The sequence below is a fragment of the Marmota flaviventris genome, chromosome 13 (assembly GCF_047511675.1).
Source record: "Marmota flaviventris isolate mMarFla1 chromosome 13, mMarFla1.hap1, whole genome shotgun sequence".
Lineage (NCBI taxonomy): Eukaryota > Metazoa > Chordata > Mammalia > Rodentia > Sciuridae > Marmota > Marmota flaviventris.
Window position 1 is genome coordinate 55,117,541 of NC_092510.1, and position 14,897 is coordinate 55,132,437.

A 14,897-nucleotide genomic window follows, 5' to 3' on the forward strand; every position below is an offset into this window, starting at 1 on the left:
TGAAAGCTAATATCCAGTGCAAGGTGGGCCTTTGGGCCTCTGCTCTTATGAATGGGATTAGTGCCCTTATAAGAATGGTTTGAGGGGGCTGAGGATGTAGCTCAGTGGTAAAGGACTGGCTTAGCATGTGCAAGTCCCTGGATTTGATCTCTTTCTGGTTAACAAAATATCCAAATACCACTATAGCTGCAGAAATAACCCAAAGCTGTACAGGGTCAGGTTGCCAACAGACTAATCCAGCACGTTGCAGTGGTATCTCCAGCCAGGTTCCTATCTGCTAGGATACCCCCTCACTGCCGTGCACACTAGCGACAGCTTTGCCTACATCACACTAGCTGCAGGGCCGCGCTTACCAGTATGCAGCCTTCTAGCCGCAGTGCGCGGCCTTGATCTTGAAGGCGCGTGCGCGCGAGCAGAAGGGTGGCCGTCCAAAGTCGGAGAAGGCGGGGCATACCCTCGACGTCTGCAGTCTATTGGCTGTCTCCTGTAGCACCGCCCCCAGGTTTTCGGGGCGGCGGGGTGGGCCACGTCAGGAAGCCGGTGCGGGGCTGAGCTTGTGGCAGAAGAGAGGTAAGCCTTGCGGGTTGATAGGCTGCTCTCCGCGTGCTGTTTCCCTATAATCAGCAGCCGCTGGATCGCTCCCGCCTGCGGCCTGGGTTTGCTTGAGTGGAGGTCGGCTGCGGCCCAGCGACCTGGGGCTGTGCTGCGAGATCGGGCAGTAGAGCATGTGGCAGGGCCGCGTCGCAATGTGGGGCGGCAGGGAAACGGACAGGACCTGCTGTTTGCCCTGGTCCAGACTGGTCTGGGCTCTGAACTCCCGGAGGACCAGGCCTTCTGCTGTGACAGTACTCTGGCAGTGCTGGCTCTGATGCCTGCGGTGGGACTCAGCGGCATCCAGACTCCAAAACCGGTTGTCGTGACCCTTGCTTAACTACCTGCAGCAGGTTGCAATGGTCCCCACACTTTTGTTAGGTTTACTAATCAGGGGCGGCGCAAGTGATTCCGCTTGCCTTCTGCCTGGCCTGGGGTCACTGTCTCATCATTCCCGGGGACTCTTACGCTGATCAGGTCCACTTTAATGCAAAGGCTTATGGGTGAGCAGAGACTGCTTTCAGAACTAGTTCTCAGGCTTCGTCTGCGCTTGCAGGAATTTCCTGAAGAAAAGGGGTTGGGGGGAGAAAGAAAATATGAATATGAATGTGTGTGTGTGTGTGTATTTCATTTATACATGTTTTGAAATGTCCGCAACAAGTATGCAGAGATTTGCAGAAATCTGCAGTTGCAACTACCCTCCGCGAGTTAATTCCAACTCTGGCTTCCTGATGCCTCAGATTGGTTTCTGAATTTGGAGATTTTGAAGTCAGTGAAGTTATCCTGCCAGTTATCATGCAGTCATTCACTCATTCATTGCAACCCCCACCCCCACCCCTTCTTTTTAAAAGGATTCCTTGATGGTCTGGCCTTGATGGTCAGAGTTTTATACTGAATACTAAAATCCACATTCCTTGCTTTTTCTTGCAGTTTATTTGCCAGTTTCATTGTCTGAGTTGGCAAGATTTGAGATGGGTTTTTCTTTCTCTTTTATAGTTCAATTTTAGGCTCTACATTTAGGTACAAAACACAGAGCTCTTCTGGTACCTTATTCAGTTTTCCTTTCTTTTACCTTTAGTAAGTCTTAAACCAAGTGGCTCTGAGGTTTAATCCTGCTACTGTGCCACTAAAAATCTAATGGTCTCAGTCACCTAATGTAAGATGTGGGGATGCAATTAGAATTATTTTGTAATTTTGGGATGCTCAAGGAGAGGAGGGGCATACAGCTTATTTATTGAACTATGTGAACAGTTGGGAACAGACCATTTTAAGAACACAGGATGTATTTTGTGATTATATATTTTACTGTTTCTGTGAACATTGTTTTCATTCACTTTTTGACAAGCAAGTGCATGTTTACAATTTTGATTGACATTCAGTTCCTGCAAAGAAAGCACTATGACTCATCTAAATTTTGAAATGTCATAATCATGGGCTTTTAAATATATATGAAGATATTGTGCAGAAACAATTTGATAAAAATGCAATTTTAAAAGCATTTAGATTTGCTTTGGTAGATTAGTGATAGCTAAAACCTCTGCCTTGATTATTAGCTTACTTGGTTAATGTTAGTTAATTAATTAACTGGCTAATGTCTATCAATGTAATCTCTTTTTAAACATTTGTTGTATCAGTATAACATACTAGATTTTGATCAATGCTTCTAATTGAAACCTGATAACGAAAAGTGAATAAACTGTTACTTTGAGATAAAAATGCTTATAGAGATGTTGTAGATTTTCATCTGTTGATTGATTGATGGTACTTACAAGTAGATCAGTTGGCTTTAGGGGTAACATGATTTCTAAAGTAGTTCTGAGACTTTATTCACAGCCTCATGGTGCTTTTTGGATATTGTTCATAAGCCATAAGTTAAATTAAATTGTTTATACAAAAATTAGGGGTTTGGAAAATGTGCTATCAATAATTATAGTATATTTCTAAAAAATTACTAAGCTCTATAGATGTTTAGTATAACAAAACATAGTATAGTTACATAAGTATCTATGTATGACTCATGATTACTAGTAAGTTGGCTAGAAGTTGTATATACTATTTCCACAATAGGTTTCTAAGGTTTTAGACTGCCTGTGGCAGTGATCCAAAGAATGAGAGATGAAGGCACTTGGATATTATGCCCACAAAGGTACAGTGTAGGAGAGCCAATAGGATGAAAACATTCTTCTGGATCTTAGGACTTGGAAGGATGATAAGTCTTTTATGATATGGGACACCAAAGGAGTGTTTAGTTTCATTAGGCCTATAAAGTAGGGGGAACATCTAATGAATAGATTGAGTACATAAGAAAGTTTATAGAATGGCAGCAGAATTCAAAATGTTGGAATGGAAGGAAGACTGGTTAGTAGAGAGGAAGACAGGTTGAAAAGAGGAAAGATTTGGGTTTAAGGATGACAGGGCTTTTCTGAAGTATATGAATAGCTTTGAAGTGCCAAATAATAGTTCACGAAATTTCAAGTTTTGATGAAACTTCCTGTAGTTCAACTTTTACCCATCAAGTCAGTATATAATTTCTGTTGTATAGGAGAACTAGCATAGTAGTTTTTAAATTAAAAAAGAACATTTAAGTCTCCAGTGAATATTTGTGTTTGTAAAAGAAAGAGGCAGTGACTTTTTTGCTTTTATATACCTCTTGTTGACCTTTGAACTTCCATAATACTTTGGCAGATACTTTTCATCTACTGTTAGAATGCCTAGAAGGTTAGGTTGAGTATTTTAGTTCAGTGATAGGGTTCAAAGGTGTGAAAAATTTCTTGATATAATTGATAATTGCTCTGGGTGGGAGGTACGCATGCATGCATTTACCTCTGATTTCCCTTCTGTGATTTTGTGACTTTTAGTCTCAGTGAACAGTCTGTCTGCCTGCCTTCCTTTCTTCCTCCTTCCCCTTCTCTTCCTACTTCATGTAGTCTCAATATTTTGTAGTCTGGACTTAAACTCCTGGGATCAAGTGATCCTCCTGCTTCAGCCCCTGAGCATTGGAACTATAGGTGTGTGCCACTACACCCAGCTTGTGTTTCTTAATACAGCTCCTCAAGAGTGTACTAGGTCTCATTCCGTTCATCTACTAAAGATTTGGCTCCAGTGTGTCTCTTTGTCTCTCCTGCAATATCACATTCTTCCCTCATTGCTGAATAGTATCCATAAGTATACAAATATGCTGTTCTTTTTTCTATCTTAAAATAATAATTCCTTCTGGACTCCATTTTCCCTTCAAGCCACTGTACAACTTCTTTGCCTCTATTTAAGGCAAAACTATACTCATGTGTTCAACTACTTATCTCCCATTTTTCTGTATCACATGTTAGTCAGGCTTTTCTCACCACTCTAATGAAGTTTCTTTTCTTGGAGTTACTAATGGCTTTTTTTTTTTTTTACCTTTATGTTTATTTGTTTTTATTTTTATTTTTTTTTAATGTGGTGCTGAGGATTGAACCCAGTGTCTTGCAGGTGCTAGGTGAACGCTCTACCACTGAGCCCCAGCCCCAGCCCCACTAATGGCTTTTTAATTTTGCTAAACCTGAGAATCTGTTATTTTTTTTAATTGATTTTATTTTTTAAATACACAACAGCAGAATGTATTACAATTCTTATTACACATATAGAGCACAATTTTTCATGTCTTTGTATAAAGTATGTTCATGCCAATTCATGTCTTTATGCATGTACTTTTTTTGCATTATAATTCTTATTACACATATATACCACAATTTTTCATATCTCTGTTTGTATATAAAGTAGGCTGATGCCCAATTCGAGTCTTCATACATGTATGTGGGAGGCCGACATAATACATGACCAGTGTTTGTCTTCCCTTCTGATTGGTGTGGCATTGTGATCTGGTTTCCTAGGTAACCATAGATGGTAGCCCCGATTTTTAGGTCCAGCAAATGTGTCCTCATGCTTGAGCATGCATGGGCGTGCCTTCCTACATCCCCATGTGTGGAGCTATGCTTACCTGTTCCTTTGTAATATTACTCCTTGCCCTGTTTAGGATAGAATGTTCCATGGAAACGCCCATTATCTGTACCCTTCTCTTACTGTGCCCTGGGGTGTGGCCTTCCTAGATGTCAGTCAACCTGCTGACAGGAGACATCATGAAGCTAGACTCAGCCCCTCGAAGAAACTTGACCTCTTGCTTCATTTGGATGGCTTCTCCTCAATAAAAGGGGTCAGCACGTGTGCTCGCTTGTTCTTTCTGTGGACCCTTAAGGTCTGAAGATCTGTTCTTAAACCTCATCCCTTATTTGATTTAGCAGCGTTTTTTGAGATAGTTAATTATTCTCTGCTTAACACACTTTCTTTACTTATAATTCCCACTGCTCCTTTTTAGACTTTTTTCTTTCTTTTCTTTTCTTTTTTGGTACTTGAACTTGTGATCCTCCTGCCTCAGCCTCCTGAGTTGCTGGAATTGCAAGTTAGACTCTTTCTCTGGTTCTTTCTTATTTCCCTGACCTCTTACCCCTGGATTTCAGGGATCACTCAAAGACCAAATACTCATTCAGTCTTGAAATATTAGCTTTAAATACTAGTCATTTCTTGTTAGTTCCAAATTTCTGTTTTCAGTCTGAACCTCTTCTCTTGAAATCCAGATTCCATATTTCCACTGTTTTCTCAGAGTTTTCTATTTGGGTAACTAGTAGATGTATGGAATTCGATTCCTGATTTTCTGCCTATACCTGCTGTGATAGTTGGCTTTTATTGGCCTTGACCAAAATACCTGACAAGAACAATTTATAGAGTCTGGCACAAGTCAGGCAGGCATCTAATCACTGTTGATTGAGTCAATGAAAGTTAGGCTGTTGATAGTGCAGCCTTTTTCAGACCTATGTATCTCTTCCATATTTTGTGGAAAAGCTCTTGAATAGATTCTGGGTTATTATTGGAGTGCATTACTGGACCCCCCCTTGCTAGTACTTTTGTGACATTCTTTTTTTTTTTTTTTTAAAGGGTTGCTAGTTAGTGTTCTGTACCCAGGTTCTTTATTCTTTTCAAGAAGGGTATCATGGTCTCTGCTCAACTGCAGAGACTACCTGCTTATGGTACTTCATAGCAGCATCTTCACTTTAAGTTGCAAATCATATAACATTTTTGTTCAAAGAGAAGCTGAAGTCTGGGGGTATGGCTCAGTGGAGAGCATTTGCCTAGGATATGCAAGAACCTGGTTTTATCCCCAGCACTGTAAAACAAAAGAGAACAAACAAAAAACTCCCCAAACAAACAGAAATCCCTAGCGATGTTGAAACAATTAATATGTGAAAGGGATGGGATAATCTAAAGCAGAAGATTTTCAATCCTTTGTGTGTGTGTGTGTGGGTGGGGGGGGTACTGGGGATTGAAACTAGAGCTTTGTACATGAAAAGCAAGCTCTCTACCAACTGAGCTATATCCCCAGCCTTCCCTTCTCTATAAATGTCTTATGAGAACTTCAGAAGAGATGTTTTATATTATTCAAAAATACAAGCTATTTTAAATTTATAGAATAATATTATTATAAAATCAGTCTGAAATGCAAGGTTCTTATAATGAGCATGACATTTGAAATTAATGATTATGAATAAAACTAATAATCTCTTAAGTGCCTCATTTTGGTTTTGTTGCATACCATTAAGGAAATCTTCATTCACACACATTAGGAGTTGTGCATGAAAATAATTTTTTAATAGTTCATATTACAATCTTAAAATGTCTAGTTTTTTCCCCCATTTATTTTTTATTTTTTTATTTTTGGTGGTCCTGGGGATTGAACCCAGGGCCTTGTGCATGTGAAGCAAGCACTCTACTGACTGAGCTATACCCCAGCCCCCTCCCCCATTTTTCTTTATTCTTAAAAATATCTTACTGTGGAAAATTTTAGACATACTCATAAATAGAGAGTACAATAAAATCATTTTGTCAGTCTCATTCTATACAATTTTTTTTCCTGCTGTAGTTACTGTTTAAAAAAGTAATTATTTTTAAATAATAAGGACTTTTCCTCTTAAATATAATTATTACATTATTAACATGTAAGAAAATTTACCAATTCCTTAATATTCTCTAGTAGTCCATATTTCAGAATTGTCAGTTGTGCCAGTGGTCTCATATTATAGTTGATAATTTGGAATCAGAATTCAAATAAATTTTCCAAATTATATATTTGGCTATATGTCTTTCAAGTAACTTACTCTGTGTCAATCCCTTTACCCCTTCTTTTCTTTAAATATATATATATATATATATATTTTAGTCATAGATGAATGCAATGCCTTTATTTTTTCATTTATTTTTATATGGTGCTGAGGATCAAACCCAACACCTCACACATGCAAGGCAAGAGTTATATCACTGTGCCACAACCCTATACCCCTTTACTCCTTTTCCCTATGTCATTGATTTGTTGGAGAAACAGTCATTTGTCCTGCAAAATGTAAAAGGCAAATGGTGTTCTTTATCTTTTTTTTTTTTTTTTTTTTTTTGATTTCATGTATTTACTGTAAATTGGTAGTTAAATATAGAGAGCTATGTAGATCCATGTTGAATTTTTTTAGGCAAGAATATTCTTAAGGGGTTCCACGTATATCCTGTTAACTAATGAAGACACAATGTCTGGGTTTCTTTTGGGGATGCTAAGATGAATCAGTGGGGTCAGGTGGTATCATCCTGTTGCTTCTAGTATGAAGTTTTCCATCATCTTTTAAGCTTATAGTTTAAGCATCAATTGATGATTCATTATGTTTTAACAAGATGACTTCATATCCTTAAAGATTTTTAAAGAAATAAATGCATTTTAAAACTCTTTACTTTCTTCACCAATTTTCCTCTCTCCCTATCTTATACTTCATGTGAACATTTGACATCAAATTTGAAGGAGATATGGAATGGACAGTGAATGAAGGTGGGGAAGTGAGGACTATCTGAATTCGCCTGTCACCTCTTCTCCTTCCCTGTCTCTCTTTGTTTATAGTTTATAGGATTTTTAAGCTATATGGGACAGCTGGGCCTTAGAGGGTCAGTGAGGCCTTAGAGGGTTTGGAAAGTAGCTGGGAGCAGGGCAGATATTGATGGCAGCCTTGGAATTGGGTTTGAATTCAGAGAAAATCCAGCCTGTAGCTAAGTGTACAAATTTTAACATTTGTTGTGTGAGTCAAGATGGACCCCAAATAAAACAGAGAAGTAGATGAAACTTGAACACTCTGTACTTTGCATCCTGTTGTCATGTGTCCTTTCTTGGATAACATGGGTAAAAATAATTGTACTCCAAGGATTTAGGATACTCATACATTGCTGACTTATTTTTATTTTATTTTAGTTATATATGGACACAATATCTTTGTTTATTTAATGTTGTGTTGATGAGCAAACCCAGTGCCACACATGTGCAAGGCAGGAGCTCTGCCACTGAGCCACAACCCTAGCCAAATGACTTCTTTAGTCTTCTGCATCTCAGTAAATGACTGCTTTTTCTAGTTATCTGACCCCAAAACCTTGGAACCATCCTTTGAACTCAGGGCCTTGTGTGTGGGCAGCAAGCACTACTAACTGAGCAATATCCCTAGCCAGAAAATGTATCTGAAGCACTTATTTATCTTATAATTGAAGGTTTATACTTTTTGACCAAGTGAAGACCTGATGTATAAAATGGTAACATAGTTTAATAATAATGAGTACTTCAAATTTACTGAGAGGAGATTTTGATGTTCTCAATAAACACACACACACACACACACACACACACACGATGGTAACCAGGAGACGGATTTTTTTTTTTTTTTTTTTTTTTTTGCTATCCCAGACCTTTTTTATTTTTTATTTTGAGACAAGGCCTTGCTAAGTTGCTGAGACTGGCTTTGAACTTGTGATCCTCCTGCCTCAGCCTCATGAGTGGCTGGGATTACAGGCGTGTGCCACATGTGTGCCACGGCACCTGGATGATGGATATTTTAATTAGCTTGATCATGTTATTTAAGTTATATATATATATAATCAAAATACCATATGTACACCCTAAGCATCCATAGTGCTTGTTTGTCAACCATACCTCAGTAATTATGGTCAAATATAAAAAAACAAGTGTTCTGTGTGTGTGTGTGTGTATTAATATTTACATATATAAAAATTTATATATCTAAAGCTTAGACTCTTCTGTCATCTCCAGTGCTAGGACACTTCTCCCCTGGGTTTTTGTAATAACCACCTAACACTTCTCCTTTGTTCCTTCTTGTTTATGGTCGATCCTTTATAGAAGCCATAGTGATCATTTTAAAATGGCAATCCGATATGCCATCTCTCTGTCCAAATGCTCTAGTCATTTCCCAGGTGGTTCAGAAACATCCCTGGTGCACAGGAGAACCCCCGCAAGGGCTCACATGGCCTGGATCCCTGCTTTACTCCATAAGCTCTCTGCCCAACTGACTTACTTGCTTCAACCACACTGGTGTCCTTGACTTTTGCTAAGCATGTTTGTACCTCAAGTGTATTGCCCTTAGTATTCCTTCTATCCAAAATACTCATTTCTTAGTTTAGGTGTCTGTGCATATGTCACCTTAACAGAAAGACCTTTCTTTGAAAGATCCCAAAACATGTAATATAAAGAAGTCCCTAAGAATTTCCAATTAATGACTAAAATTTGATTTTCTAGATATTATATGTGCACTAGAAAAGTAAAATAACATAAAATATTTATACTTCAGTTTAAGCAATTAAAAATATCCTTTGGAATGAGGCAACATACTTGATTGAAATGAGATTGGAGGAAGTTGAATATACTAGAGGAAAACTTAATTTTTTTTCAGGGACAGATGGATTAATCTCCTGGCAAACAATTTAGAATCAAAAGTAATTCTGTTAGTTTATTTATTTGGAACTCTGCAGGACCATTATAGCTTCTAATAACTCAAAGGTGTGACTTTCTCATTAAATAGTTCTTAATAAGCAGAGTAATTGGATCAAGTGAGTCTTTTTTTTTTAATCCTGTTGCTGCGATAAAACTGATTCTTTAGACAATGATAAAAGACCATGATTTCAAGTGAATAAAAGCAATCACTAATTTTTTATTGAGACTAAAAAATTCATCTTAAGTTGTTATTTGAAGGAAATTTGATAATTCCTTTTTAATTTGAAAAAGCAATATATACTCATTGTAGGAAAAAAAATGAAGTATTTGTAAGGGGGAATATAACAGAATGTGATCACCCACCATCACATTGTTAACAGAAATAACTTTGCTAACATTTCTTCATATTGACGTTGTCTTTTCCCTAATCCTGTGTGTTTTACATATGTATATATCTTGATTGTGTTCATGATTGTATATGAAAATTTATTTTTTCTCTTTCATAAACATTTTTTTTCATTGTTAAAACTTTTTATAAGGGCTGGGGATGTGGCTCAAGCGGTAGCTTGCTCGCCTGGCATGCGTGCGGCCCAGGTTCGATCCTCAGCACCACATACAAAGATGTTGTGTCCGCTGAAAACTAAAAAATAAATATTAAAAAATTCTCTCTCTCTCTCTAATATATATATATATATATATATATATATATATATAAACTTTTTATAAATATTGTTTTAAGTTACAAATCAACATTTAATTTGCATATTCCTTGGTTTACCTTTTAGATTAGTCAGTGAGTCCTTTTGCATGAAGCATGCTTGCTTTTTAGACTTTTATATGTACTCTTGCTTCACTTTTAAAATGGAAGGTGAGTAGAACTTGGAGAATGTGTGTGGCTCCTTTTGGGATATAGCCAAGAAATATCAGACGCTAAGATCAGATGCTCAGTGAATAGTACTCAGAATGCCCACTTCTATGGAGTGGTTCAGCATTTAACATACCCCAGACTTTGGTTTCAGAGTATTGAGGTTCCCTATGGAATTGAGTATGGTGGGTGGGGCTTGGGGGAGACTGGTGACCCTGGGAACCATTCTAGTTCTGCCTTATTTCTGACTTTGTTCCTGAGCTGATTGGATTTTTAAGCACTTTTGTATTTGGAGGTAAGCCAGGTTAAGAGCAATTTCATATTTAGTGCTTGAATTTGGGCTGAAAGGCATAAGGAAAGTTTGAGTGTGACATATAACTCTGAACTTTGGCTTCATTGTGAGTTGGTGGTCCATGGAGTTACTGGGGCTGTTCATCTGTCAGTCATTTTCTTACAATAGAATGTAGCAAAGCCTGTATGTATGACAGTTGCATATATAATTTTAAAATTTTGTGAAATTAAAGATATTCTCTTGAGGATCTACATATAACTTCATGTCTTTGAAAATAATTCATAGGGCCAGGTGCAAGGCATATATCTATATTCTTAGCTGCTTGTAGGGATGAGACAGGAGGATCACAATTCAAGGTCAGACTGTGCAACTTAGCAAAAAAATAAAATAATAAAAAAAGAGGGGGTGTTGGGGATATAATTCAGTGAGAGATTGCTTGCTAGGCACGCTCAAGGCTTGGGTTTAATCCCCAGTACTGACAACACAAGAAAAAGAAAATAAAAACAAACAACCACCACCACCATCAACAACAACAACCACCAAGAAAGAATTCTGAGGGCTGGGAGTGTAGCTCACTGGTAGAATGCATGGTTAGCATATATGAGGTCATGGATTCCATCCGTAGCACCAAAACCCAACCAACTAAGCAAATTCTTATATCTAAAAGACTCTCTAGACTATACTCTTATCAATTATCAGCATTTCATCTCAGGATCCTCTTCTAATTCTTGAATATGCTTCTTGGTATGTCTGTGCTAATATGAAGGGATTTACTAATGATCTGTCCAGAATGACTGGTAGGTTACTTAATATCAGAATATTAAGTACTCTAAAAAAATAAAAAGTCATAAAAAATGCTTGTTATATAATAGAAGATTAGCACACGTTACTTCTTTCCGTAATTATATTTAAAGTACCTTTTCTTCCAATGGGAAATATACAGAAGTGATGCTGTGAGTTTTTAAAGGGTTATAGTACATAGCAGATTGAAAGCCTAGCTATGATAAATAATAGCTGTCAACTGAAGTGTTCATGTACAACTTACGATGTATTCAAGTAACAAAGACAGATTTTCCATCTCTATTAGATTCAGCTGAAAACAGTGAAGAAAGTCTTACAAGCTTTTGAATGTGTTCTTTGAATTTTTTTAAAAAAATGTACCAAAATGAAAAGTAGTATAATAAAATCTCCCTACTGTAGATTCTGCTGATTTGGGATTTAGACTTGACCAAAGTTCATTTTTGTATACAAAAGGTATTTCCTCAGTTAAAAACAAATAAAAGAACCTGGGAGTAAGTGGTATGTCTAAAACCAACTAATTATTTTCCAACCCTAAATGTGATGATAAGGTTTTTGTATTTATTTGGAAATAAAGTTGTTCAAAAATTTATTTTCTATTCTGGTTCTTATTAATTTGTTTTGGTCTTTGTTGTATAAGTCTTAGTAAAAAAAAATTAATTCTCCATTTCTCACTTTGTTTTGGACCATTGATCTAAAAACAAACAAACAGTAGAGTTCTGAATCTAACATTTTTTGGTGTATCATATATTAGATACTTGGTTAAACACAGTGATTCAACAAACATTTCATCACTTGGTCTTAGCTAAAAGGCCAAGAAGTGATCAATAAACATTTCTTAACTGCTTATTACATGCCAGGCCCTGCCATGGGTGAAGAAGACTCAGAAACTCAAGTGATTTAAAAAGTGCAGGTGACAGTTCTGCACCTTGGTGAGACAGCTTACTCCCTTGCTGGAGCCACTTCTTCCTTGAGATCTGAGCAGGTACAGCTGCTGTCCAGACGGACACTGGCCCCTTCAGAATGTGAAGCCTGACAAATCTTGAGGATAGATTACTGCCCCCCGAGAGCTCTAGGGGACATTGGAGACAGAACCTGCCACACCAGTTAGTCCCCTCCATACCATATACTCAACATTTTCTATTCCTGCAAAGTGAGGCCAGTTGTAATTCAAGTCCTATTTTCTGAGGCAGCTGCAGGAACTAAGAATGTACAGTGGCTTCCTGATCTTTCTGCTTTTGGACATTATTATTATTTTTTTTCTTTTCCTGAACATTACACTGTTATTCCAAACCCAGTGTTTCTACAAAGGAACTCATCCACCCACAGGTATCTCCATCTCATTGAGCTGTTATAAATTGTCATATGGAGGGGTTATCTGCAGCCAAGCATTCATTTGTGTCAGTATAACCATCTCTGTGTGGTAGTGTTTGAGAAATCTTTTGGGCAAATAATTGCCTTTGTCTTTTTATTTACTTATTGGACGGGCGGGGAGGATAACTTGGGAGGCCAAGGTAGGATGATGGTAAGTTTGAGATCAGCTTTGGAAAGTTATTGAGACTGTCTTGGAGTAAAAATGAAATAAAGCTAGAGTGTAGTTCAGTGGTAGAGCACCTCTGAGTAAAATTCCCAGTATCACAAAAAAGAAAAAGAAAAAAAAAATAAGAAAGCATTGATATCAGTGGCAAAAAAACAGATTTCCCCATTCATGGATACTAATTGCCATAATGAAAGTGACCAGTCTTTATTATTTGTTAGATGCTCATTGAACTTAAACTGAATTGTCAGTGATGAAACATAAATATAAAACTCAAGGAACTTATGCAACTGTGGGACATATATTGCTGGTGATGGTGCTACAAGGATGAGGGTTAGAGTGGTAATTTTTGTTTTTGTTTTTGTGGTCTGGGCATGGAACATCCCTTTAATATGTAACTTTTACACATTAGACTAAGTTACATGTGTTTAGAATTGTATTTTAAAAAATACAGAGCTATTTGCGTATGCTGATGAGCTGATTTGGGAATTTGATTTGACACTGTATGTACAAACATGGGTTATTTTAAAGATTTCCTGAAGTACAGCAAGATATAATGGCAAAAACAAGATGTTAGATAGTAATAACTAAGGTTTTAAAAGTGTTTGCTATGTGCTTGTCTTTGAGTGAAATGCTTTAATGGATTATCTTAATTTTACAAAAACTTCATGTCAACTATATTTTATAGAGAATTGGTTAAGCATGTGAGATTTGGAGAGTGACTATTAATATCCATGCTCTGTTTATTACATAATAACATAATTAATTTTGACCTCTCCTTGCCTCACTTAGTTTTTTATATGAAAATGAAGATAATAATAGTATCCTTGTCATGGGGTTGTTTTGAATGTCAGGTGAGAGAATGCATGTGAAAAACTTCCATGGTACCTGCCTGCTGCATGGTAAAATTCAATAAATCCTGATTATTAATATCACTATATAGCCTCAGGCAAGTTACTTCCTCTCTGAGCTACTATTTCCATATGTGGAAAATGAAGTTAATTATATCTACCTGGACCTTATGGGAAGATCCCCTGAGATCTTCTGTAAAGTGTTTTGTGGAGTGCTTGCACACACAAGCTGTTTAATCCAACATGAAATCCTAAATCTTGGGTCACAATTTGCATTTATTCAGTGACTATCGAGGAGGTGCTCATTATAGGTTGGGGTTATAGTGATTAAAAATTAGAGACTGTCCCTGCATTTCACTGTGGTGGGGGAGGTACAATAGGGAAGGAAAAATAAGTAAAGCATTGATAAAAATGGCTAACAAAATAGTTAATATTTTATTACTTAAAAATTTTTCTTACTTTCTTGCTACACATTTTATGGTATCCTTTAGTGTTGGATTTCAATGCTTGCATTAATTAGGTGTCAGAAAGTTGTTTCCCTTATTTCTAAACAATGTATTAAATCTGAATATTTTGGTAACTTTATTAAAATTAAAAACCATGCTGGGCATAAAAAAGGCACATGTATGTAGTCCCAGATACCCTGAGGCAAGGCAGGAGGTTTACTTGAACTCAGGAGTTTGTGGAGTTTGTGACCAGTTTGGGCAACATAGTAGACCCCATCTTAAAAGAAGAAGAAGAGGAAGAGGAGGAAGAGGAAGAGGAGGAGGAAGAGTGTTTGATTGTGAATATGGAGATTTTGCTATTCGATCTAGATATTATTTATTGGCCAAGATCTTTAAATTTACTGGGTATCTATTTTATTGTGAACATACTATAATTTTATATGAATGTAGATCTAAAACATGTTTTATGCAGAGCAATTTGAGTAATCATTTAATTTTTTTAAGTTATAGATGGACACAATACATTTATTTAATTTATTATTTTAATGTGGTGCTGAGAATTGAACTCAGTGCCTCAAACATGCAGGGCAAGTACTCTACCACTGAGCCACAACCCCAGCCCCAGTAATTATTCTTTTGATGGAGCAAAATCATCTAAAAATTATAATATTGCAAAATCAAAAA

General features: G+C 37.0%; 1 protein-coding gene across 4 annotated transcripts in view; it reads left to right on the forward strand.

Moving 5' to 3' along the window:
- The first annotated feature begins 512 nt into the window (after positions 1-512).
- The window catches only part of Focad (focadhesin), a 299,533-nt gene continuing 285,148 nt past the window's right edge, over positions 513-14,897 (forward strand). For all 4 annotated transcript variants that reach the window (XM_071600672.1, XM_027950623.3, XM_071600673.1 and 1 more), the window contains exon 1: positions 513-570. The gene's annotated coding sequence lies outside the window, so the exon portion shown is untranslated. The remainder of the gene's footprint in view (positions 571-14,897) is intronic.